Raw genomic sequence first — 25,070 nt, forward strand, 5'->3', positions numbered from 1 at the left:
TGTTTCAATTGGAAGCATGATGAAGTCTTGTGTCCTTTGGTGCGATGGTAATCAAAATACTTTTTGTCATCCCACCAATCTGCTTTAGTTAATGGTTCATCTTTGATTGGGGGTAGATGCAGGAAGTTATTACTCAGTAACTGTTGTAATGCAGTCTCAAGTGGTATTCCCAATGGTGTGAATTTCCTGTCTTTGGTTCTAGGATGGTTTTTGTCTTGCGTGGACGTCTCAGTTTTCTGTTGTTGAGGTGTTGTTTGATTAGGAGTTTGTGAATTTGTAGGGTTTACACCTTTCAAAGTTAGTTGAGGTTGTGATGTGCTAATTGTGCGGGAATCCACAATGCCATCATTAGTCACATTCTTATTTTTGGAGAAAATTTTTGCCTTGTCACTAGACGAGTTGGTATTGGTGTTGTCCTTGTTTGTCTTGAGGATTCCCTTACGGATAAGAGCATCTTCAATACTAGCCCCTTTTTTCATTAGCTTAGAAATGGTGCTTAAACTCTTGATTTTGAGTTCATACATTAAGTCCGGGACTAAGTTTTCAATGCACAAGCTTACTTGTTGTTCTTGTGAAATGTCTAGTGAGCATTGACTAACTAAGCTTCTCCAACGCAGTAAGAATGTGATGAATGATTCTCCTATCTTCTGTTTAGTTGAGCACAAATCAGAAAGTGTCACCTACTTTGTAATGTTAAAGGCAAAGTGGGAGATAAACTTATCTGCTAGCTCTGACCAAGATTTGATATTACCAGGAAGTTTGGAGTACCATTCAAGTGTAGGCCCACCTAGAGAATGAGGGAACAATCTCATAAGGTAAGTGGGCTCATCAATGAGTTCGGTACATGAAGCACAAAATTCTCAGATGTGATCAATAGGGTTTTCTTTTCCTTGGTATTTTTCAAACCTTGGAGCCTCAAAGTGTTTTGGGAATGGAGGCATATACAGACTTTTATCAAATGGATTAGGACGTAGGACCCTTTCTGTATATAGAGCCTATTTCTTTTGGACTCCCAATGCCTCGACTTGTTTGGAAAGTTGTTTGAATTGTTGTAATAGTTCCTCATAGGGGTTTTGCATGATGGTTTTTCCTTCAAGTCTTTTGTGTCTGTGAGTAGACCGTTTGCTATGGAGAGAACTATGTCTAATTGATTCTGACATTTCTGTGTCTAATGAGTATGATGAAGTGTCACTAGGTGGTGGAGGTATGTTGGCACCTCGAAGACAGAAAGGTCCTTGTTGTTGGGGTACTTGTTGTGGTATTTGATGTGGCACTTGTTGTGGGATTGACTGTGATTGTTGTACCATGTGTTGTTGTTGTGCCATGTGTTGTGGCTGTTGTTGGGATACCTTTGTTGGTTGTATGTGAGACCATGTGTGTGCTTGTTGTTGTAGAGGTATTTGTTGAGGTTGTTGTGGCACATGTTGTTGTTGTAACAAATGTTGCTGGTATGCGATTTCTTGCTCAAGGCATCTTTGGTATTCCAATTGTTTCTTGAGTTGCTGTTGTTGTTTAGCAAACATCATTTGTTGTTATTGGAATTGCTGCTGAAATTGTTGTTGATAAATTGTGTGTAAGTCAAGTGGGTCCATATGGGATTTCATTTTAGGAATGTTGGATGTTTGCCCCACTTGTGGTTGATATTGTTGTTGATATGTGGGACGTGTTTCAAGCGGATGTAGATTTGGTTGTGCCTTGGAAGTGTTGAGTCCTTGTACCATTGTACGTTGTTTTTGTCATGGGGGTTGACTAAGTCCTTGAGAATTGAACGTCATGTTTGGATTGTGGTTTTGGTATCTTTGTGTGTTAGATGTTCTTGCTTGTGACATCATATTGACTTGACTATGAGATGTATCCTTGTTGGGAATGGGCGTAATGTCAATAAGACTTTTCCTTTGTGTGTCCATAGGGATGGTTGCACTTGATGTTTCACATGTTGTATTTATGAGAGGCTCCATAGCATTTGATGTCATAGCACTTGGTAAAGTTAGGAGCAAAGGTGTACTTTGTTGATTTTCCTCCAAAGGAGGTATGTTTGTCATCCCTAGAGCACAAGTCCCTTTAGGTGCATCTTTTTGTTGCATCATGTGAATAAAATCAAGTCTTAATGTCCTTTTGGAGTGTTTAGGGATTGGTGGTATTTCATCAAACAAGGGATTAACATTTATGTGTTCAAATGTACTTTGGAGGAATTATATGGTTGAATCTTGACAGGACCTTATAGGTTCGATTATTGTGTTTGAAAACTCCAAAGGTTGTTTTCCCTTGTCTAAGTCCAAATTTATCATGGGTTGTGTGTTTTCAATAGTTGTGTTGGTTTGATGTTTGGACTTAGGACCTTCCACATTTGGGTTAAATTTGACAATTTTTAGGGCTGCCAAATGTTTGAAGTTCTTGCGAAAACTTTTCGTCTTGACATGCCCTAGCCATTTCTTCATCATTGATGCCATAATAAGTTTCAGAGTCATCACTTAGGTGTATAGTACCTTGTTGTATGTTTGATGTGTTAGGTTGGTTGAATTCAAAGGAATGTGATTGTTCATCTTCAGGTGAGGTTGGTACACTTCCTCCTCCTGGTGGCATTGGCAAGAATATAGGTTCAAAGTCAGGACTCCATTGAACCATCCCATGTGTGGGGGATGTGTTTGGAGGAAATCTCATGGTAGGTGCATTGTTCAAGGTTTTTTGTGCCATAGCTTGATTATGAGGATCTTGCGGATACATGTTCAAGGGGTCTGCTAGTAATGGTTGTGATGCCTCGATTTGGTCTTCGTCAAAGGTTTGTTGGGTTTTCTTGCTCTTTCTTTGTTTTGGACGAGGTTTCGGTTGTGCTTGTGCCTCAGAAAACAAAGGTTGATAGAGTTCTTTGGGTCTTTGAGCTGATTGTGTCTTAGAAAGTGCTGGCATGATACCTAAGAGTGCAAATGCAATGGAAATTTTAAGTGTTTTGAGTGATTTTAGAGTGGTGGGTATGCAAGATATGAGTGGTTTTGGTATTTTTAATTGTTTATGAATGTTATGAAATGTGAGGAAATGCTAAATGAATTATGGTTTTGAAGTTCAAAGTGAAAATTTCCTAGGGATATTATGTAAATGCAAAATGCAAGGTGATGTTTTGAAGTTTGACTAGAGGGGATGAAAATGACTCTAAGGTATGCAAAATGACAATTCGGGTTATGTTTTGGACTTGTTAAGGATGTTAAAGGTTGATCTATGCAAGGTATATCATGCAAAGGATGATGTTATAAGGTTCTTAATAACGTTTGGGACATGCAAAATGAGGGTAAACGCTCAAGAAGGCGATTTGGTTGATGGACAATTTGATAGGGTTTGGTAGTGAAAATGATGCTAAGGATTTTGATCAATGCAATATGAAGGGGATATACCACTAGGGTAAGTCAAAATGACATTTGGGGATGCTAGGGATATGATTATCCTATGAAAAGGGTATATGGAAAGTTTTGAACTTAGGTAAAACCTTTTAGAAAATATTGTGTCTAGGAGTTTAACCTTGTGATAAAGGACTTTGGATCTTGACCAAAAAAATGATAAAAGACAAAAAGATCAAATTGATAAAAGATGACAAGGTCAAATCTATCAAGACAGACAGATTTTGACCAAAGAAAATGATAAGAAAAGATAAAAAGACTAGTCAAGATCCATTATCCGTTAACACTAGGAGATACTCTGAGACTTATACTTTGTCTAGATTTTTGACTAAATTCAAAGGTTTTGGGGGTTCAAAATGACATTTTGAGGAGTCAAAATGATGGTGATGTTGAGTGTATATATGATACGGACAATGCCTATGATGCAAAAGGGGATTTTGGGTGCAAGATGTAGTTTTGGGTCAAGTGCAGAACAGGGAGGTCTAGAGGCTCTTAGATGCAGTTTTAGGGTCCTAAAGTGCAGTTTGGAGGCTCAAAATGGTCATGTAGGTACCCAAGTGTGCCCTAACAGTGCCAAGTGTGCACTAATAGTACCAACTACATCATTAATGCATTTGGAGGCAGTTTGGGCGCAGTTGGTAGTTTCTGGGCGTAGTTGGTAAGCTAGGAAGAATGCCTGCTGATTCTGAAGGGTATGGTTACCAAACTGACATGCCAGGAAGCTAAGATGATAAGGTTGATGTTAGGATGGGTTGGGAGATGCAAAATGAAGGTTATGATGTATAGAATGATGTTTTAAGTGAAGGTGATGAAGACTAGGTGATGTAGAATGCAACTCTGGGCAAGCTAGTGCAAGGGGAGCTAAGTAGGTACCTAAGGACACTGTTGAAGCCCCAAAATGTTATCTGGAACCCAAAACTAGATCTTAGGACCACCAAGTGTTCCCAGATAGTGCAAACTATGTCAATGATGCAGTTGGGGCCCACTTGGCCACAGTTGGTAGTTTCTGGGTGCAGTTGGTAAACTGGGACGAAATTGAGGCAATTCTAGAAGCTATGGTTTCAGGATTGATGTCACAGAGAGGTAAATGGTAGAGGACAGTGTTAGGGCCAATTTGGATGCTCAAAATGATGATTAGGACACCCAAAATGATGGATAAAGTTGTCAAGATGATGAATAGGTATGCAAAGCTGCAAGGCGGTGAATGCAAAGTGCTGATTCTGAGATGGGAATGCAAAAACTAAGGAAAGTAAAACTGAACCTAAATGGATGCAATATGAAAAGTAATAGATACTAAATGAGAATTAAAAGGTGCAATATGAAGTCTATATGATGCATGAATGAGGGCTATATGAGGGTGAATGCAAGTGAAGTCTATCCAAGTGTGAGATCTATGTTTTGTCAAGCACATTTAGGAGCACAAGTCAACATGTTTTCCAAGGTTTGAGTGTGTTGAACCAAAGTTTGCAAAGTTTGAAAAAGGTTGAAATTTTTTGGCAATGTGTGATGTTTTGACAAGTTCAAATGATATCCAAGGTGTAAATTTAAAAATTTGGCTTTTATCTTGATTATGTTTTACACACACACAAGACACATTAAGACAAGAATAGCTGTTGTAAAAAGTTAACAAACACACCACAACCTAGGCTTTTAGGACTGTATCCATTGAATTCCTACTTGAACCAAAGTTTAGCCACGCTTATCCAGAGCAGACAACCTAGGATCTTTGCACCACAAGCTCCCCCTTACATTGCACTCACTTCTCGGGGCTACCAAGATCCGCTTCCCAAGGGGCATGACTTCCCAAGGGACTGTTGCCTCTACTAAGGACCACGAAAATGTAGGATGTCTTCACGGGCATGGGTGACCCCTTGAGCCAGTGGATAGAAAGGATTTTGGCCACTAAAACATGGTTTTTAGTAAGGGCATTCCATTCGGCAAGTTAATGATAAACTTTCGCAGAAGGTCTCCCAGCCCTAAGAACCGGGGTTTGACGCACCACAAGGGTACTAGAGGAGAGCTATCACGCAGCAATACCGCCGACATAGCTTTCACCGTAATCAAATTTTATATAGCGGCTGGAACGTTGACCTGGCTTTGGCCCGTTATCACTCTGAGGTCATCCCCTAGCATACCCAATATCGAGTATCTTAGTCCAAGGCAGGCCTCTTATAGAAGTTACACGAATTTCCCTTACACCCAAGATCCACGAATGGCGAGGGGAGAGGATACGTCCAATGCAACTCCTAGGGATCTAACACCGTAGGCACGCAAGGAAAAAAAGAAAAACGTTCTTTTTAAGCACCAAACAAAAATGTTATCTAATCTAGGAAATCCACACACATAGTTTTGAAAGACACACAAAGTCTTCGACAACGTCCTGCAAAGCGCACACATCAGTAGTTTGTTATGATCATATCTTCATCCAACGATCGCCACATGCTGTAAACAGATCATCAGTAACACAAAATCACCTAATCTATGTCCTAGAGAGTGATAGGAACTTGAAATGAAGATTTTGATTGGTGCATGTGCTTACTATGAACCCAGGTGTGCTCTGATAGTGCAGATGGCTCCTTGGAAGGCTAAAATGGCTCTGAACACCCCCAAGTGTGCCCAGACAGTGCCAACTATGTCAATGACATAGTTGGGGCGCAGTTGGGTGCAGTTGGGAAGTCAGGTAGAACCAAGGTAGAACCTAGTAGTTCTTTTAGCCTTTAATAAAGTAGACCCTTCATAGGGTAGATCATCAAAAGTGATCAAATCATTGTATCCTTAGCATACACAACTTTATTGTTACAGTAGTGAAGATTTTGTGGGTGTCATCCCAACCGCAGTTTTACCTTCATCTTGGAGGGTTTTTGCGTTACCAAATTTGTGTCATGATGTGTTATGTGTTTATGAGTTTACATTCATAAAGTTAGAAGGTAGATATGATATTAAGTTAATGTGAATGATTGCATTGATATGAGATAAATATTTAAATGAGGGTTTTTATGTGGTGATATCAATTTGTTTTATTGTTTGAAGTGAAAGAATTTTTATAGATCCTTATTGATGCACCCCCCAACCCCTCCCCTTAGTATCACACTTTCCCTATTATATTTCCAACATTATCATTCTTACAATTTTCTATCCACTATGGAATCTCATTTGGTATGCGTAGTTCTATCAGTGAGGTTTCCAATATTCATTTTTCTTTCTATGATTTTGTACTTTTAGGTAAAAAGTTGTCATATCCCCATTTTAAGATAGAATTTTAATAATTATTAGATAATACAATGTTATTAAATAAATAATAAAGTTATATTAAAACTAATACTAAAATATAAATAAGAAAATAATATTTATTTAATCTATATTATTAATAAAATAATATTTAGTATGATATTTTAAATAATTAAAAAATAATAAAATTTCAATGAGTAAAGAAATAAATAAAATTAAATACAAGAGACAATATTGTAGATAGTATGTTAACATTCTAAATACAATTTAATAATAAATAAAATAAATATAAATAAGTAAGTAAATAAATAATATAACATAGAATAATATAAATTAACTAAATCTAATAAAAAGTCAAGAGATGTTTAACAAATAGACATGACTCTTTAAAATTAAGATATAAAAGAGAGGAGAGTTTATTTTAGAGAGGGGAGGAAAAAAAAAAGGAAGAGAAGAGGAGAGGAGTTCAAAAAGGGAAAATGGAAGAGGAAAGTAATGTGAAGAAAATAAGAAAGTGACTTTTTGAAAAAGTATCAATGATATTGAAAGGATGTTTACCTCTTGAAAGGGTCATAATTATGAACAGTTGCGACTCTTCAAAAATATTTTGATTATAAAGTATTGAGATTATTCCAAAGGATTTTAGTTATGAAGGGTTGTGACTTTTCGGAAGGATTATAACTATGAAGTGTTGTGACTTTTCAAAGGATTTGTATTATGAAAGGGTGTGACTCTTGAAAAAGAAGGTAAGAAAAGTATGTTTATGAATTATTTTTGTTTAATTGTGTTTATGAATTTATTTATGAACCATACTTGTGGATAATATTGTGTTAGCTCGTGGGGTTAACACCATGGATATTAATGAGACTTGAAGCATAGAGCATGTGAGATATTTAAGATCTCCATTGTCTGCCATGGCCGAGAATTAATGCTACTCGTAGCATGGAGCATGCGAGTTATTTAAGATCTCCATTGTTTGCCATGGACGAGAATCAATGTTACTTGTAGCATGGAACATGTGAGATATTTAAGATCTCAATTGTCTACCATGGCTGAATGTTGATATCGTAGCATGGAGCATGTGAGATATTTAAGATCTCCATTGTCTGCCATGGCCAATAATCGACCTACTAGAATATTCTGAAGTTGTCAACATATGCATATGCGAGTAGCCTTGGATAGATGATGCCTATCCAAGAAGAATCCTAACGGGTGCGCTTCCGAGAAGATGACAAGGTAGGTATGAGCTAAGAAGCCTGACTTGGAGACGTCCTTAAGATTGGGGTTAAATTAGAGGGTAGAGTAATATAGTTAGTTTTATTATTATTGTGATTCTAACATTTATTTTGCAAGTATTACTTGTCCCTAACTAACCCTATTAGTGGGGACATTCTAAAAGTACAAAAAAATCCAAATACACCCATCATATGAGGGGGTTTCCCCTCTCAAATGCAAAGGAAGATTGTAAGTTGATAGTGATCAATTGTAGCCAATCCAACTATTGGCAAAATTATCACTATTCACATGGCACACAAGGTCATTGTGAAGAAAACATTCACAACGACAAATCTGTTTAACAACAATAATGTAGAATTTTTTTAAATATAAAAACTTTGCATAGTCAATTTTTATTTAATAACGTGCAACTTTTTTAATATTAAACTAAAGATGAGAAAATAGTAATTTAGTACATTTGAAGATCAATTTAATTCAAAAAAAGAAAAAATGAATATACTAATATTATTTTAATATACTAATTTAAAAAAAAAAAAATTCATAAAATTTAATTTGTTAGTATATTATTTTACTAGCTTAGATATCTTTATACATCTAGCTAAAACACACTGAGACATATCTATCTCAAGGTTCCTATTTCAATAAATAGTTATTGATAATAGATAGGGGCCTCAAGATTGATCTCTCGACATGTTTTAGATAGATGTATAAAGATAATCCTTGAACTTATGTATTCAATTTCAAAATATCAACAAGAGTGATATGTTGTCATTTTTGATATAAAAATATGAATATGCAATTATCAGGGAATCACTTATAGTGACATGTTGTTTTTATATAAATTTATATGCTTGCAAAAAAATCAATTATTTTGTTTTTAATCTTACTATAGAAGTTTGCAAAAATGGTAGTTCTCTCTTTGACATTGATCCTTGAAATGTACGCAACCATCTTTGGCACTTCATCCAAAATGCTCATTCAAGCTATCCAAATCATAAGATATAGAGATTATTTTTTTTTTGATTGATGCCTTAATTGATTGAGTTTGATTAGGCAAGAGCCTAGGATGCCTCGGTAAATGCGAGCCTCTCATTGAGGAGGTCTTGGGTTCAATTATGCATTAGATTAACACATGATAATAATTAATCTAATAATAATAATAATAAATAATCTAGTCTTCAATCGATTACCTATAATAAAAATTTGACTGAGTTTGATTGTTCGATAATTGATGATTTAATTTACTAAGATTTATTTTCCTATTATTCCCTTTCAATATAAGGAAATTATTATATTCTCATAGAGACATCTTATGCTTCTCCATAATCACATCTCTTCATAACATGTAGATTTTCCTGTATGTAAATCTTTATGACTAGTGTTTTGCACTCTTTTTGTTTTTTATTATGGGAAAAATAGGTTTTGATGGGCCCTAAAAACTTTTACAATATAAGATTACAAAGATATAGTTCCAAGCCCATAGAACAACAAAATATGTTAATAGAGCAAAAATGCAGCAACCAATAACAAAAGGCTAGCAAAAAGCCAACACCCCTAACAACAACAGAAGAAACAAAAAATCAAAAACCTCATTCTAAGCCAACAACAAAAAAAACAACATGACTAGAAGAAACAAAAGACATTAGGCTAGCTCTTTGAGGGTGTTGGCCACCTCTTGACTAATTTCATCCATTCATTATTCACTCTTTATGTTAAGTAAAACAAATTGGTAATTTTGACACACATTAAATAGCATTGACCAACTTAGTATTGTTACCTTCCACACAATCAATATTTTTTTATATCCCTTTACTAATCTCAATCACATATGTCATCTTTGTATTTGCCAATCTACTTTGGTAATTATCTCTTATTGATGCTATCATTCAAGAATAATCACAAATTTTCATGTTATTCACAACATATGTCATTAGTTATCTTAAGGTTAATCACTACATGAATGATTCTCTATTATAAATAATCACATTTATCTAGTACGCATTGATATTTGACCATTTTTTGATTGATGAAGGATAATATATTATCTTAATATTGGATTCTTATTGTCTTTGTGTTGATACTCATGATCACTAATTATTCAATGCTTGATTATAAGTCTTTTGTAATATTTTTTTATTATGTATTTGACAATTTCATATTTCTATAAGTAGAATTGATCTATAATATGTAGTGATGATCAACATTAAAATAATATGTTTCTTATGCATGAATGCACCAAGTTGCTGGTAAAAAAAGTGGCCAAATATAAAAACAAAAGTCAAAATTCTTATTAACTCAATCAGATCATTAAAAATTTTAATTAATCCACTCGAGTCACAAATTGGTAAAATCAAAACAATGTTCTTCGAAACCTAATCTAGTTTTGAAGAACTGAAGGTACATTTTTACTTCTTAGAACTAGCACAAATTATAGTAGAGATCAAGTTACAGCAAGTTAAGTAGAACAAATAATGTTTAAATGTTCGATTGTTCAAATGGTACTAATGGACCTTGAGTAACTGATTCACACCCCCCCACTCTCTTAGTTATTCTAAACATTCTAACAATGCATGATTTGTTTAAACCTATACAATCATGCAATCTCCTTTTTAATAAATTGTCTTAGTTTTTGAAGACTTCAAGTCATTTTTTTAGGGATTTTTTTTCCTATTCATGCAAAAATTATCAACTTCATTCATTGCACAAAGTTTTGGAGTAGCTCATACCACATTTTATCACCATTGTAACAAACTAGCACTATGATCATGTTTGAATGTGCTGGTCAACCCTACACATAGTCCCATTTTGCATCTCAACACATCAAAACACTTAGAGATATACCCCATTAGTGATGTCCCCTAACTATCAGATGGCTTAAACATCACACACTAAGATTTGAATCCTAAGCTATAAGTGTTAAATAGTCAAAGTTGACTTATTTTTCCAAGCTTAATTTATTCCTTACTATGTGTGATGTTTAAGGCTAGCCCCTATTTGCACTAAGTGCATAAGATTGACATACTTTGATGAACTATTTATTTCCCACCATGGTACTTGCACATGATTTGTTTGCACCCATAGGCTCATGTTAGTCCCCTCTACAACAATGTGTCTTGGTTTTTAATGAATCAAAGTCATATTTTTGGGGAAGCAATTTTTATGTTCATTTCAAAAATATCAAATGCACTCAGTAAAAAGTTGACAAATAGCCTATATCACATTATGTTCATCATAGGCATGAATTGACGCTATAATTGTCTCTAATTGGGTGGCTTTATCATATGCATGGTCCTATTTTTTCCTTTCAAAATGCCAAAATTCATTGTGATATAGCCTACTAGAGATGTACCTTATAAATCTTGAGTGCATAAAATTATAAGAGGTAAGATATGTGTGTGAGCCTATACTTTTTGAATGTTTATTTACAATAGCAAATATGAAGCTTTATACTAATAAACATGAAGGTACCAAAAGATGCAATATTATAAATTTGAATACTATTATAAAATAACATAAATTTTTGAAAAAATTAAAATAAAAAACCCTATGTTTATTATTTTTAATTCATACTAGATTAATTTTTACCTCAAATGTTCCTACATCAATTAATGCTACTACCAATTTCTATAACAAATGATGAGCTTATGACGGTTTTACATTCATGTGAGATTTGTTTTCTAGAGTTAAAAACTTAATTAATGGTATTTAATAGAGAAATAAATCCATTGAAATTTACTTATTAGAGAACCAACATTTTTCACTTCTTACTCATTATACTTTTCTTGCATCATTTAATCGACGTCTTATTTCGAGAGATCATTTTTATTTTTAAAGAGGGGTGAGGCCACAAATGGGAGACCTCATCCCCATTAGATTCAAACCTTGATGGCAAGGATAAAAACTCAACAACTTAACAATCACAACATGCCACTATTGGCATTTTGAGAGATCATTTAGGCCTTTCTTGTATAGACAATCTCTCGAGGGGCATCATTTCCTTTGTTATCAAAAAGCATTGTATCAAAAAGGGACAAAATGTAGACACCTAAAAATGGCCAATTTCTCTAATGCAACAACTTCCTAACATTCCTCTTAAGTTATTAAGTAATCTCATTATTTGATTAAATTGTGTCATTTTATTGTACTCTAAATTCCAAAGCATAATTTCTCTTTAATTTCATAATTAAGTGATTTTCATTAATTACTTTAATTATTGAACATCAAAATTAATACTTCATCAATTATGTATATATAATATAATTAAAAAATCAGCATTATTCGGTTATACTCTATCTCATTGTAATTAATTAAATAATGCATATTATTTAATCATATTCCCTCTTTGTTGTTATTGCATTTATGTAATAATTAAATCAGATCTCCATTCACAATTAACTACATTATATTTAATTAATTAAAGTAATTATTCTTCTTACATGTGCAAGTAAATAAAATATTTTTTTTTTATCATAATTATTCTTCCAAAAGTTAACTCGTACTGACTTTGAACTCACTCTTGAATCACAAATTTGAATATTCAATCAACATTATTAATTCCTCCCCTAGTAACCAGTTTACAATTCAATCAATTTAGTCTTCTAATGCATCTAATCAATCTTGTAATCAATCAAATCAATTAACTCACCCATGTAATCTATTATGTCCACAATCAAATCTATTATATATCAATCAAAATTGTTGATTTGGAGCAATATATCATCTTACCTTAGAAATCAACTTAGCAAACTGTGACTCATTTAGAGTTTAACCCTTCAATCACTCCCAATCAATCCTTCAATCATGAAATCTTTGATTGAACCCCCTAATGTTCTTATAAATAAAGAGTTGATTCTCACATTTTGGTAACCATAGATTTGAAATTCTTATGCTGCTATGATTTTGAGCTTAAATACTGAGAGCCCAACATTGCAAGAGAAGGAGAACAATAAAGAACAAATGTACAACTTGCATCATTTGTTTAAAATTATTTCTTATTTATTGATCATTTTTGCTTTTTATTTTCATTGCTTCGTCTTTTGATACTGAAAATGCTAACCTCTTAAAAGATCTCTTTGTGGTTGAGATTTTGATGTTATTGTGAGTTTCACATATCCAAATTACCCCAATTACACTACCAAGCTTTGTGCATTGATATTGCATTGTGTGATGACATCTCTAGTGTGTAAGTGTTCATTACGATGTGAATGCCTAATCTGATATCATTAACCTAAATCTTCTCAAGGAGAGCTACAATGTATTGAGTTATTGCATTGTGGCATAACATCTCTAGTATATTATTGTACATTATGATGTCAGTATCCATCTCATTATCATAAATCTAAAAGAGGCGAAGCCGAAAAAGGCGCTGAGCCTTAACGAATCCTTAATAGGCGGATGATCTATTGGTTCCATATGTACCCAAATGTTTTGTTCTCGACGCACTGCAATGGATAGAAAGGGTTAGAAAAATTCGAAAAAGCCGAAGCAAATCATATGAAGATGGCCTTCAATTTCATTATACCTGAACAAAGTTTTCCCTCTACAATATAATCATGATTCAAGAACATTTTAAACATAAGTTTTTCCTCCACTTCTTGGAGGGAAAAGTTTTTCCTCCACTTCTTGGAGGGAAACAACATATTTAAGATATTTGGGGAAAAGGGCATTGGGAAAACTGAATGGTCCCTTTTTGTATATGAATTCTGATCTTGGTGTATGAGAAATCGTTAGTGGAAGCCCTAAAAGAAGATTTCTCTTCTTTCAAATTTTGTACCACTGGGGAGATTTAAGCTCGCCAAGCATCAGGCGGTGAATTAATTCTAATATAGAGGGGAATTGATTTAAGCTCTCTATTCATTCAGTCAGCTACTAGTAAAGATGATTGCCATGGAGAACGATTTGATGAAAACGAGGAATCTGAGACGAGCAGTCATCCTGGATCGCAAAAATAGCGGTTAATTTGCTGGTTTCTGCAGTTGGGTCTCCTTGAATCGCCCATCAAAATCTTTCCTCGGGTTGTTTAAGCGGTGCGGTGGATTATCAAGTCATGCAAACTATCGATCAAGTGGAACCCAATTTAAGCCGGACATATCTGGCAGTCAATTTCAGTTCATATGTCCATACTCGGAGAATCGTGGGACATACAGGAGCTATTTTGACAATTACAAGAAAACCTACAGATATATCAAACTCTAATTTAGGGCTTGTTCAGTTCTTGAATATATCAATGTCAAATGTTCCGGAGCCTGATTTTTTTGCAGAGGCATCTGATGCTTCTTTCATTAATTCCGGCAGCGCTGATTATGCCGGTATGCGTTCTGAAGTGGACGCCTGGTTCTTATATGAGCCGTTCACAGACAACATAGATTACAAGGGGAAATCAGTCCTTGAGCTCCCAGAGACGGAGGCGGCAGGGGAAGATGGAAATTATGCCGCCATTAATACCACTATTGCTCCTTATACCGCCTTTAATACCAGTATTACTCCTTATGCCGCCTTTAATACCAGTATTACTCCTTATGCCGCCATTAATACCACTATTGCACCTCCACCTCCACCTCAAGTGGGTTTGCAGTCACAACACCCTGTTGAAGGGGCTTTGCATGTAAGCTACAATTGGCATATACAAAATGAGCAGAATTTTTGTTTCGAGTACAACTGCAATATGCATAGTATAAATATGCAGTTTCAGCATTATTATTTGTTGGAGCAGCTAGCTCATAAGTGGTTGGACATAAATAGGTGTCCTGTCTCGGTGAATGAAATCAGTGGGGTTTTCAGTTTTATGGGTATGAATAATGTGAAAGCGCAGATCAATGCTTTTGGGGGAGGGAGAAGGGGAATTGTGAAGTTCTTGGGGTATGCATTTATTCCACCCTTAATTATGGGTCGTCCTGATCCTCTCCTTGTGGATTGTTGTGTTGATAGTCTACTTGGAGGAATTGGAGTCTCGGAGGCCTCTGATGAAATCTTAGATAACATGGATGCCCTAATCAATCAGGGCATACCCAACTCTTCGCTCGGTCCTTCCACTGCCCAATACCAGTCATCCTCCATTAATGGAGCCAAGTCAAGATTTATGATTCCAGAGGCAGCAGAGAGTAGCAATTTCATTGATCATACAAAGGCGGCTCGCAATCACAGGTATTCTCTTTCAAAACTGAAGCATAATAGCAGGATGAAGATGCCAAGTGCTTCCACCTCTAAGAGAAAACCGAAAAGAGTCTCAAGTCGGCAGAAGATTCAGCATTCCATAAGCCCCATCAAGGTATGTTTTACCGCCATCTTTAAACATCATGCACTAAGGAAAAATAACGTTTGAAAATAGTAAGTCAACTTTGACTATTTAACACTTTTAGCTTGGAAATCAAACGTTGTGTGATGTTTAAGCCATCCTATATTTTACAGTCCTGCAGTCTTGAAATGAATTTTTAGGTTTGGGTACAAGATTGGGTTAATTTTAACATTCCATGTTTTGGGTTACCATTACACTGTCTGATCCCAATTCGCGAAGAAGAAGAGGGAAAAATCATGTTATAATTTGTGAACCAGGAAAGGTTCATACCATCAACTTAGATTATTTCATGTTTTCTTGAAGCAGGTTGATAACTCCAACAAGAGCTTAACATTCCTGCTGCAGAAGGAACTGCAAAACAGCGACGTGAACACCCTTGGAAGGATTGTGCTTCCCAAGGTACGGGATTCTTAATCCATACACATCTCAGTTAAATTTCATTTGTTTTTCTTCTGCCCATTGTAATTATTATGATCTTGAACACCACCATTCTTTCACCATGGTTTCAAATTGAACTAATTTTCATGGTTATCAGAAAGCAGCAGAAGCACACCTTCCACTGCTCAATGATAAAGCGGGCATGCTAATTGACGTGAAGGACTTTGCAACGTCCAACATTTGGTGTCTACGTTTCAGGCATTGAATGCTTCTTCTACTTTCGTGACATAGAATTGTGGAAATGGGTCATGAAAATCCTTCATTTACATTGTTCTATTATTGATGCAGATTTTGGCCCAACAACACGACCAGAATGTATGTTCTAGAAAACACGAGTAAGTAGTAAAAATTCTCTCTCTGTTCAGTTCTCTATAGAGTCCACCATTCTTGTTCATGTTTTCAAACATAGACAGTTGATGATTTCTAAAATTGAATCGTTTATTTCAGAGGAGTTTGTGCGTTTGCATGGTCTGGAAGTTGGAGATTACATGATGCTTTACGAAGATGAGACAGGCCAAATGGTGAGATTCTAATAAATGTGATTCATATTCAATGTTATCTTATTTTATCTTAAACATTGTTTTTTGTATAATGGGCCAGGTGATTAGAGCCGCAAAAGTGGCAAAGGCGGCACCAAGGAGAGAATGCGAGGGTGGCCATGCAGCCGATCAGAATGGAAATAATAATAACACCATTAATGCTAACGCCACAGATAACATTAACGCCATAGCGAACGTCAAAATTGAAACAAACGTATATGATGAAGATATCCTCAATTTCTTCAATTATTTGCCTATGGACAGCGAAGATTTCTCTTTGCAACACTATTAAATTTCTGATGTCCTTTTAGTACTATTGTTACATTTTATGATTCTTGACATTAGTAAGTTATTAAATGACTTCCAATATACCTATTATAATTCATTTTATTTGACTTTTTCATATAAATATTATATTTTTAAAAGTTATATGACAATTTTTTAACTTTTCTATTTTTATATATTAATTTTCTATGTTTTGATTGGTTGAACGAATTGGAGTCTTATATGAAGAAGTTGGGAGATGTGATTTTTTATAAAGTATAATTCTAAGCCTTATTTATCCCACTATTTTCTCCCATCTTTAAATTTAATTTTTATTTTAACAATTACAAATAATTTTCATATTAAAGCACAACACACTTCTATATATTACATCATTATAAAATAATTGTACAATGTGAAAAAAAATTAATAATCAATTATATGTAGAACCAAATAATAATTTTTAATAGGGTTAACATTAAAGAATGTCATTTAATTTTTAAAATTTTTCAACGTTTATAATTTAGAATTAGAATATTATTTTAAAATATAATTAAAATTAATATCTACACTTCACAAAGTAAGCTACCATCTTGAACCCACTAATTTGTATAGAAATATTAATATATTACTTTTTAATATTGATTAAAATAATTTAACTCAAAATTATAATAAAATTTTCAAATAACATTTTTCTTATATATAAACTAAATTTAAATTATATTGTTACTTTTCTAAAGGCAAGTACTTAGCCACTACATGACCCTTGTTTAAAATGGCACATTTGTAGGGAAGATAAATGAATGTATAATGACATATAATATGTTTATCCTAATATGATCATGCTATTTAATGTGTTTGTAAAAATGGAGGCTCATATTGTTTTCTTAACACATAATTTCTTAGCTTATTAAGCTAGTATTTTTAACTTTAATATATAAATTAACATGTGTTGCATTTTGGGATTTTGAATTGTGCTACTGATATTATGTTTTTTTTATTGCCATCAAGATATATAGGTCGTGCATTTTGGATATGAATCGAATTGCAATGTCTTTGACTTCACTAATTTTACTATTATATTATATAATGTGATTATTTACTTTAAAATAGGAAATTGAAAAATAACTTGTAAAGAAATGTTGGGGTTACTATACAATCTAAATTTCAAAGTGAAACATATTAGGTAAATGTAGGACCAGAAAAAGGTTTAAAATGCATAACATACTATGAGCAAATCACAAACTCAATCAACACACGTTAGCACCCACTAGTCTACCATGAAAGCCAACCTAAACAAAAGAAAGCAAACATAATAAAAAACTCCTTTTTCCGTTTGTAGCTCCCATGTCCTTCTTTCTTCTCCAAATGGTTGTAGCTCCAATTTGACTATAGTGAACACAAAATTGAAGCAAAGAGCCTATGATAGGGATAAAGCCATGAGAATACTTGAAGTGTGATTTAATGTGAGAGCAAGAATGCAAAATGCAAAAAAGTTGAGACTCAAAGACTCAAAGATTTGGATTTTCAAAACTTAAGCATTCAAGGATTCAAGAACCCAAGATGAGAGAAAGAGTGTTCATTTTATAATCAACACTCAAAGTGAGGGCATTGGATTTGTCACCCATAGATGTGTGATGTGGCAAGAGATTCCTATGACGCATATGACAGAATATGCTAATTGTGAGATTCTATGACACATGCAAGTCAAACTTGGCTAAATGTGGAAGAGCATCTATGGCGCGTCATAAGACACCTCAACCCACTTAAAGCCAAGCATCTATGACAAAGAAGCCAAATAGAGACATGCGTAAGAGGTAATAATATTTGATTATGACAAATCTCAACCAAGTGTCAAAGGAGAATCCACGAGGTGTCACATCCAAGTGTCATGAGGATGGAATATTTGAATTAAAAATCCTCTTATTCCACAAAATAAGAATTAGTAGAAAATGGAATTAATAATGGAAAATGGAACTTAGGAAATTAAGAATTTCCATGGTTTGCAGATAATGAACCAATTAATTAATAAAATTAATTAATTGAGGAGGATAATTAGGAAGAATAATTAGAAGGAATAATAGAATTAAATTATGGGTTATTTAATTCTATAGAGAAAATTAGTAAATAATTGGCCAAATTGATTAAATGAATGCGACCGTATCCTTTGATAAAAATGTAACGATGATGGATATCAAATAAGATGATGGAAAGTAGACCAAAGCCATGGTCAAATTGATTAATAGATTGAAATTGATAACATGCCAAGGACACATGACATGAATAAATTGATATGTAACATTTAATCGACATTGTAAATGCTACAGGATTGAAATTGATTGATAAGGTTTGATCATAATAACATTGATGGACGCTATCAATATTATTAAAATGATTGATGATGTCGTGATCTGACATTGAAAGCCTCAACAACATCAAAGATTGAATGATATGAATGATAGTTTGACCTAGCACTGAGAGCCATGACAATACTAAGGTCATATTGATAAGATTGATAAGTTGATAGGTTTGCAAGGCATTGAAAGCCAGAAAAAGACCTAGGAGTCGAACAAATGATGATTCATTTAGGATATTTGCTATGTTTCCGTTGACTAGGACTGATTTCAAGTGATTTCGGGTTGATTTGGGGTGATTCCGAGTTGATTTGGGGTGATTCTGAGTTGATATGAAATTGATGTAAAAGGGGATACAAATGACGAAATATGGTCAATCTGGCCAAAAGATCAAAGTTAGTAGAATGAGAAAATGGAACAAATTAGTATGAAGAAGTGATGAAGTCGTAGATGCGAACCATTTTTGAGCGTCTACATTTTGCCCCTCTTTGATATAATGTGATTTAGAGCGTTGTATCAAAGAATAACTGATGAGAAAGCCACAACATGCCCCAGTAGGGATGATATATATGGGTGCCCCCTCAAGAAATTGACTAAGATAAGCATATGATAAGTCAATTTATTGACAACAAGAAGACAAAACCATAGCAACTGAGGGAATGAAAATCAGAGCAAAAATGTGAAAGTTATGAGGCCTAGAGTGCAGAACATGGTCAATCCGTAGCCCAAGAATAATTGCATGGGTTACCACTTAAGAAAGATAGAAAATGGTGAAAATGGTAGTTCATGTTTTTTGTGACGAAGATACGAATCCAACGCAACTGATAGATTGCAATTTTGAGTTAAAATGCAAAAGTTATGGGCTCCGGAGTGCAACATAGGGGCTTCGGGAGCAGTTCTAGATAACCTAGGTTCCCAAGTGTGCCCAAACTCTACCAAGTACATCAATGACATATTTGGCATGACCAAGTGCATCAATGATGTAGTTGGGAACCCCAACTATGCCCTAAAAGTGCAGACTGCGCCATAAAAGGCTCCGGGGCCCAGAATCAGCCTGATTGGACTCGGAATGACCCGAAACTGTGCGTGCATGCCCAAAATGATGGAAAGATGTCCTAACATGAGGGAAATCATCAAAAATGGACGTATTTGGTCAAATATGATGAGAAAAAAGTTAGACTAAGGTTGAACCAGGTGGAAAGCTACATAAAGGTTGATTGATAGTGCATGATGATTCAGGAATGCATGAATGTGAGATGAAGATGATTTGGTGAATCAGAAGACATGATAATGGTGATGGAGAATGAGATGAAAAAGAAAGATGAGATGAGGAGATGTTATTATGATGGAAAGACTTTTTCTTGTAGAAAGTGCACTATATGTCAAATGGAGCTTGATTTTGATATGGCAAAGGGAATGCAAAGCATCATGGCATAAAGGGCTAGAGCGCAAATGCAAGCCTTTTTCATAAACAAGCATGATGCAAACATAGAATGACCTTGTCCTTCCTGAGGCATATGTACATGCCCTAGACTCTCAAAGGTACATTGTAACAAACAAAAATGGAAAAAGATGACCATGAACCCTCCCGACCAGTCTCATAGATTAGTTTTATATCATTGAGTGGCATAGGAACATGATCGAAGAAAAATAAAGCAAAAAAAAAAAATCACTCACTAAACAGTGTGAGCCAACGGCTATCCTTGTCCATTATTACTTGATTTTTAGTGTGTTAGGTGTTTAGAGGGTGTTCGACAGGTTGATAATGTGATAGCACTGTTTGTGGATTTAGTTGATAGGTTCGTAGTGACATGTTGGATTGATTGTTGGTTCACGTTGCTCAGATATTGTGATTGGCATTGAAGTGTAGTGCTTTGATTTTTACTCTACAAAGTGCAAGGGTGAACGCAAAAGGGATAGTTATCCACAGTGAGTATGTACAAGGTTTATTGCAAATTTTTGACGGGTTTTGTGATTTCTAGGGTTTTTAGGGGATATTTGATTTTTTTGTGTAACTAATTTCTTCAGGTCATTTTACAATTTTTAGGGTTTTTTCAGGACATTTTATGATTTTTAGTGATTTTTTTAGGATAGTATTTGAATTTTTAAGGATTTGTTCAGGACATTATGTGATTTTTTCAAGATCATATTTCAATTTTTAAGGATTTTTTTTCAGGACATTATGTGATTTTTATAGATTTTCTCTGGACATTTTATGATTTTTAGGGATTTTTTCAGAATCGTATAAGCATATACAAGTGTTAGCTCCAATCTGTTATGTGATAGATCCAATGGATAAAAGTGCTTAGGGATATGCCCCCAGTTCAAGTTCAAATTCATGCACCATGTAGGGAATATGCCCCGAGAGAAGACATAGACTATGTATAAAGGCCAATGATAAAGTGTGTGTGCAGACTGGTGATGCTTAGGCAAGGTAACAAAGGACATTAACTAGTTTGTGAGCCATGATCAAGGAGCCAAGGATGTCTTGCAATATGAAGGATATGATCGAGGAATGATGGAGGGGGAAAAGACCAGATGGAATCTTGATAGATGGAGGAGCAATAACGGATTACACATGGCGCCTATTTGCCAGGTTTTCACCATGGTACTTGTCCAAAGCACCTATTCGCCAAGTTTTCACTTTTGGACGAAATTTTTCTCTTGACTCAAATTTTTGTGCCAAGATGCTTGTTTGCCAGGTTTTGATCAAGGCATCTATTTTTTCATGACTTTTTTCACTTCTTTTTTTTTCTTTTTTCATGACTTTTTACTATTTTTTTGATATTTTTTCAGGACTTTTAGATGAAATCAAGAATGTCACTGAAAAATGCTAAGAAGATATCTGTTGTTGGTGATGCTAGGTGATGAGCTCTAGATCCATGACTGACCATAACTACATAGGAGTTGTTCCAAGTCTGTAGCTAAAATCAAACCACTAGAAAGACCTCGAGAGATATTGTCGTGTATCGAATCAAGGCATTTGAGGATAATTGGGTCAATAGAAATGTCATGTGGGATGTTACTGATGATGACATATGCAGAGGCTTGTTGGATAAAGGACTGATTTTGGTTATAGGACAAATTAGGTAGCTGGATTGGGGGATAAACAAAGGGATATAAGGGAGGGTTGAGACCAATGACCTTCTGCATGAATGCTGATTGAGAGAGCTCCAAATGACTTTTTGGCATGTTGAACACTGGAACACTGATATTCATGGCATCATATTTTTCATTTTGTATTAGTGGGAGCTTCTTAGCTTTTGATTTTTTTACGGTCTAATCGTGCTTTTCGGTTTTCACCAAGACACCTATGCTTGTTATCTTTTTCTCTTTTTGCTTTGTAACTAGAAAGTGGAGTTGGCTCCCCAAAATATGCCAATGTGTTCTCTTTAGGAGAAAATGCTTCTTTATGATCTTCAGTCATAATGCCTTCAAATTCTATTATAAGAGTGTCATCATTGTCGAATCAATCAAAAATTGGTGGTCCACGTTAGTCCCAATCCAAAGGTTTAGGATAACTTGAGGAGATGTCATCATCAGTGTTGAATGGGCTTTGGTTGAAGGTAGATATATGGGTAACTGATTCAATTGGGTCATTGGGGTTATGCTCAGAGGCTAGGGTATTGTTTGTCTCAAGTGGGATATCCTCAGATGCCTTTTCATCACTCGAAACATCCATAGTCTTACATGTAGGTACCATGGTACTAGGAGGACCTATTTGTAATGGTTTAAAACCAAGCGCCAAACTAGGAGGTTGTCCTTCTGTAGTGATAGGTTCAATGATTCCTTGTTTTTGAGATCCAAGACCACTATAGCCATCATAGCCTTGTTTTTGCATGATGGTAAACCCAAGTCCATACTTGCTAGGAGATATCAAAGTGGGTTCTCGTTCCACTTTTTCTTTCTCAATACATACGGATGTATTCTCATTGATAGAAGTATAATTCTTTGTACTAATGGGAGAAAGTGGTGACTCCCTAATGTGAGAGACTTGAGACATATAGTACTCTCCACACCCATTGTCTTCAATCTTCATCTTTTCCTTGGCTTACTGAGCAATATATCAGCATCCACATAGTTAGAGGGATTTGTGGATTGTGCTTCATTGTTTGTTGGGATTTGGAATGCAGTAGCATCTCTTAGATTAGCACAAAACTAGAAAAACTTCAAACATTGATGATATGTAGAAGGGATTTCTTTTATAGCATGAAGCCAAGGGCGTCCTAGTATCATGTTGCAATTCATTTCAATGTCTAGGACATGGAACAATGTGTCTTCAGTAGATAGACCAACTCTGACAGGTAATGTGATGATGCCTCTAGAGAAGCGTTCACCATCATCATAGGCTTTTATTGTGATTCTTCGAGAGGGATCCACATCATCTTTAGAATAACCCAAATTGTTGACAACCTTAAGAGTACAGATGTTCAGTCCTGCTCCTCCATCTATTAAGACACGTCCAACTTTGGCATTATGGATGAAGACTTCGAGATAAATGGGATCATTATGGTTAGGTTTGTCCTTAGTAATATCTCAGGGTGAAAAAGTGATATGTTGTGACGCAGATAGGTTCCCAACCATGGCTTGGAATTGGGCAATATCAATGTTATCTGGGACTATTGACTCTTTAAGGGCTTGCTCCAAGATCGTTTGGTGTTGGGGGGATGCACACAGTAGGTCCAAAATGGATATTTGTGCAGGGGTTTTTCCAAGTTGTTCAACAAGGCTATAATTAGATGAAGTAGGAGCAGTAGTCTACTTGGAGGTGCAGGTCTAGTAGAAGTAGTAGGTCTATATGGGGCTCCAGGTAGGGTGATCTTGCTATGGTGTGTAGTGACAACACAATGATGGTCTTCAGCCTTCAATGTGAATGTGGATATGCGAAAGTCAGACTCATTAAAGCAATTGATGGTGTAGTCATAGCCGGTGTGTGTGTAATTCACATTACCTTGTGAGTTTGAGTTTGAACTTGAGGGTTTCTCTTTGTCATGATTACCCAAAGGATCTTTAAAAATAATGTGATCAGAGTTGGATGCTAATAGTGATGGATCAACTATGATGACACCATCATTAATAAGGTTTTTATATTGCATGTTTCAATTGGAAGCGTGATGAAGTCTTGTGTCCTTTGGTGCGATGGTAATCACAATACTTTTTGTCATCCCACCACTCTGCTTTAGTTAATGGTTCATCTTTGATTAGGGGTAGGTGCAGGAAGTTATTACTGAGTAACTGTTGTAATGCAGTCTCAAGTGGTATTCCCAATGGTGTGAATTTCCTGTCTTTGGTTCTAGAATGTGTTTTGTCTTGCGTGGAAGTCTCAGTTTTCTATTGTTGAGGTGTTGTTTGATTAGGAGTTTGTGAATTTGTAGGGTTTACACCTTTCAAATTCAGTTGAGGTTGTGATGTGCTAATTGTGCGGGCATCCACAATGCCATCATTAGTCACATTCTTATTTTTGGAGAAAATTTTTGCCATGTCATTAGACGAGTTGGTATCGGTGTTGTCCTTGTTTTACTTGAGGATTCCCTTACAGATAAGAGCATCTTCAATATTAGCCCCTTTTTTCATTAGCTTAGAAATGGTGCTTGGACTCTTGATTTTGAGTTCATACATTAAGTCTAGGACTAAGTTTTCAGTGCACAAGTTTACTTGTTGTTCTTCAGGAATGTCTAGTGAGCATTGACTAACTAAGCTTCTCCAACGCAGTAAGAATGTGATGAATGATTCTCCTATCTTCTGTTTAGTTGAGCACAAATTAGAAAGTGTCACCTCATTTGTAATGTTAAAGGCAAAGTGGGAGATAAAATTATCTGCTGGTTTTGACCAAGATTTGATACTACCAGGAAGTTTGGAGTACCATTCAAGTGCAGGCCCACCTAGAGAACGAAAGAACAATCTCATAAGGTAAGTGGGCTCATCACTGAGTTCAGTACATGAAGCAAAAAATTCTCGGATGTGATCAATAGGGTTTCTTTTTCCTTGGTATTTTTCAAACCTTGGAGCCTCAAAGTGTTTTGGGAATGGAGGCATATACAGACTTTTATCAAATGGATTAGGACGTAGGTCCCTTTCTATATATAGAACCTGTATCTTTTGGACTCCCAGTGCCTTGACTTGTTTGGAAAGTTGTTTGAATTGTTGTAATAGTTCCTCATTGGGGTTTTGCATGATGGTGTTTCCTTCAAGTCTTCTGTGTCTATGAGTAGATTGTTTGCTGTGGAGAGACCTATGTCTACTTAATTCTGACATTTTTGTGTTTGATGAGTCTGATGAAGTTTCACTAGGTGGTGGAGGTATGTTGGCACCTCGAAGATAGAAATGT

The sequence above is a fragment of the Cupressus sempervirens genome, chromosome 11 (assembly GCF_028749045.1).
Source record: "Cupressus sempervirens isolate cs-2001-9-10 chromosome 11, ASM2874904v1, whole genome shotgun sequence".
In the NCBI taxonomy this organism is placed as follows: Eukaryota; Viridiplantae; Streptophyta; class Pinopsida; order Cupressales; family Cupressaceae; genus Cupressus; species Cupressus sempervirens.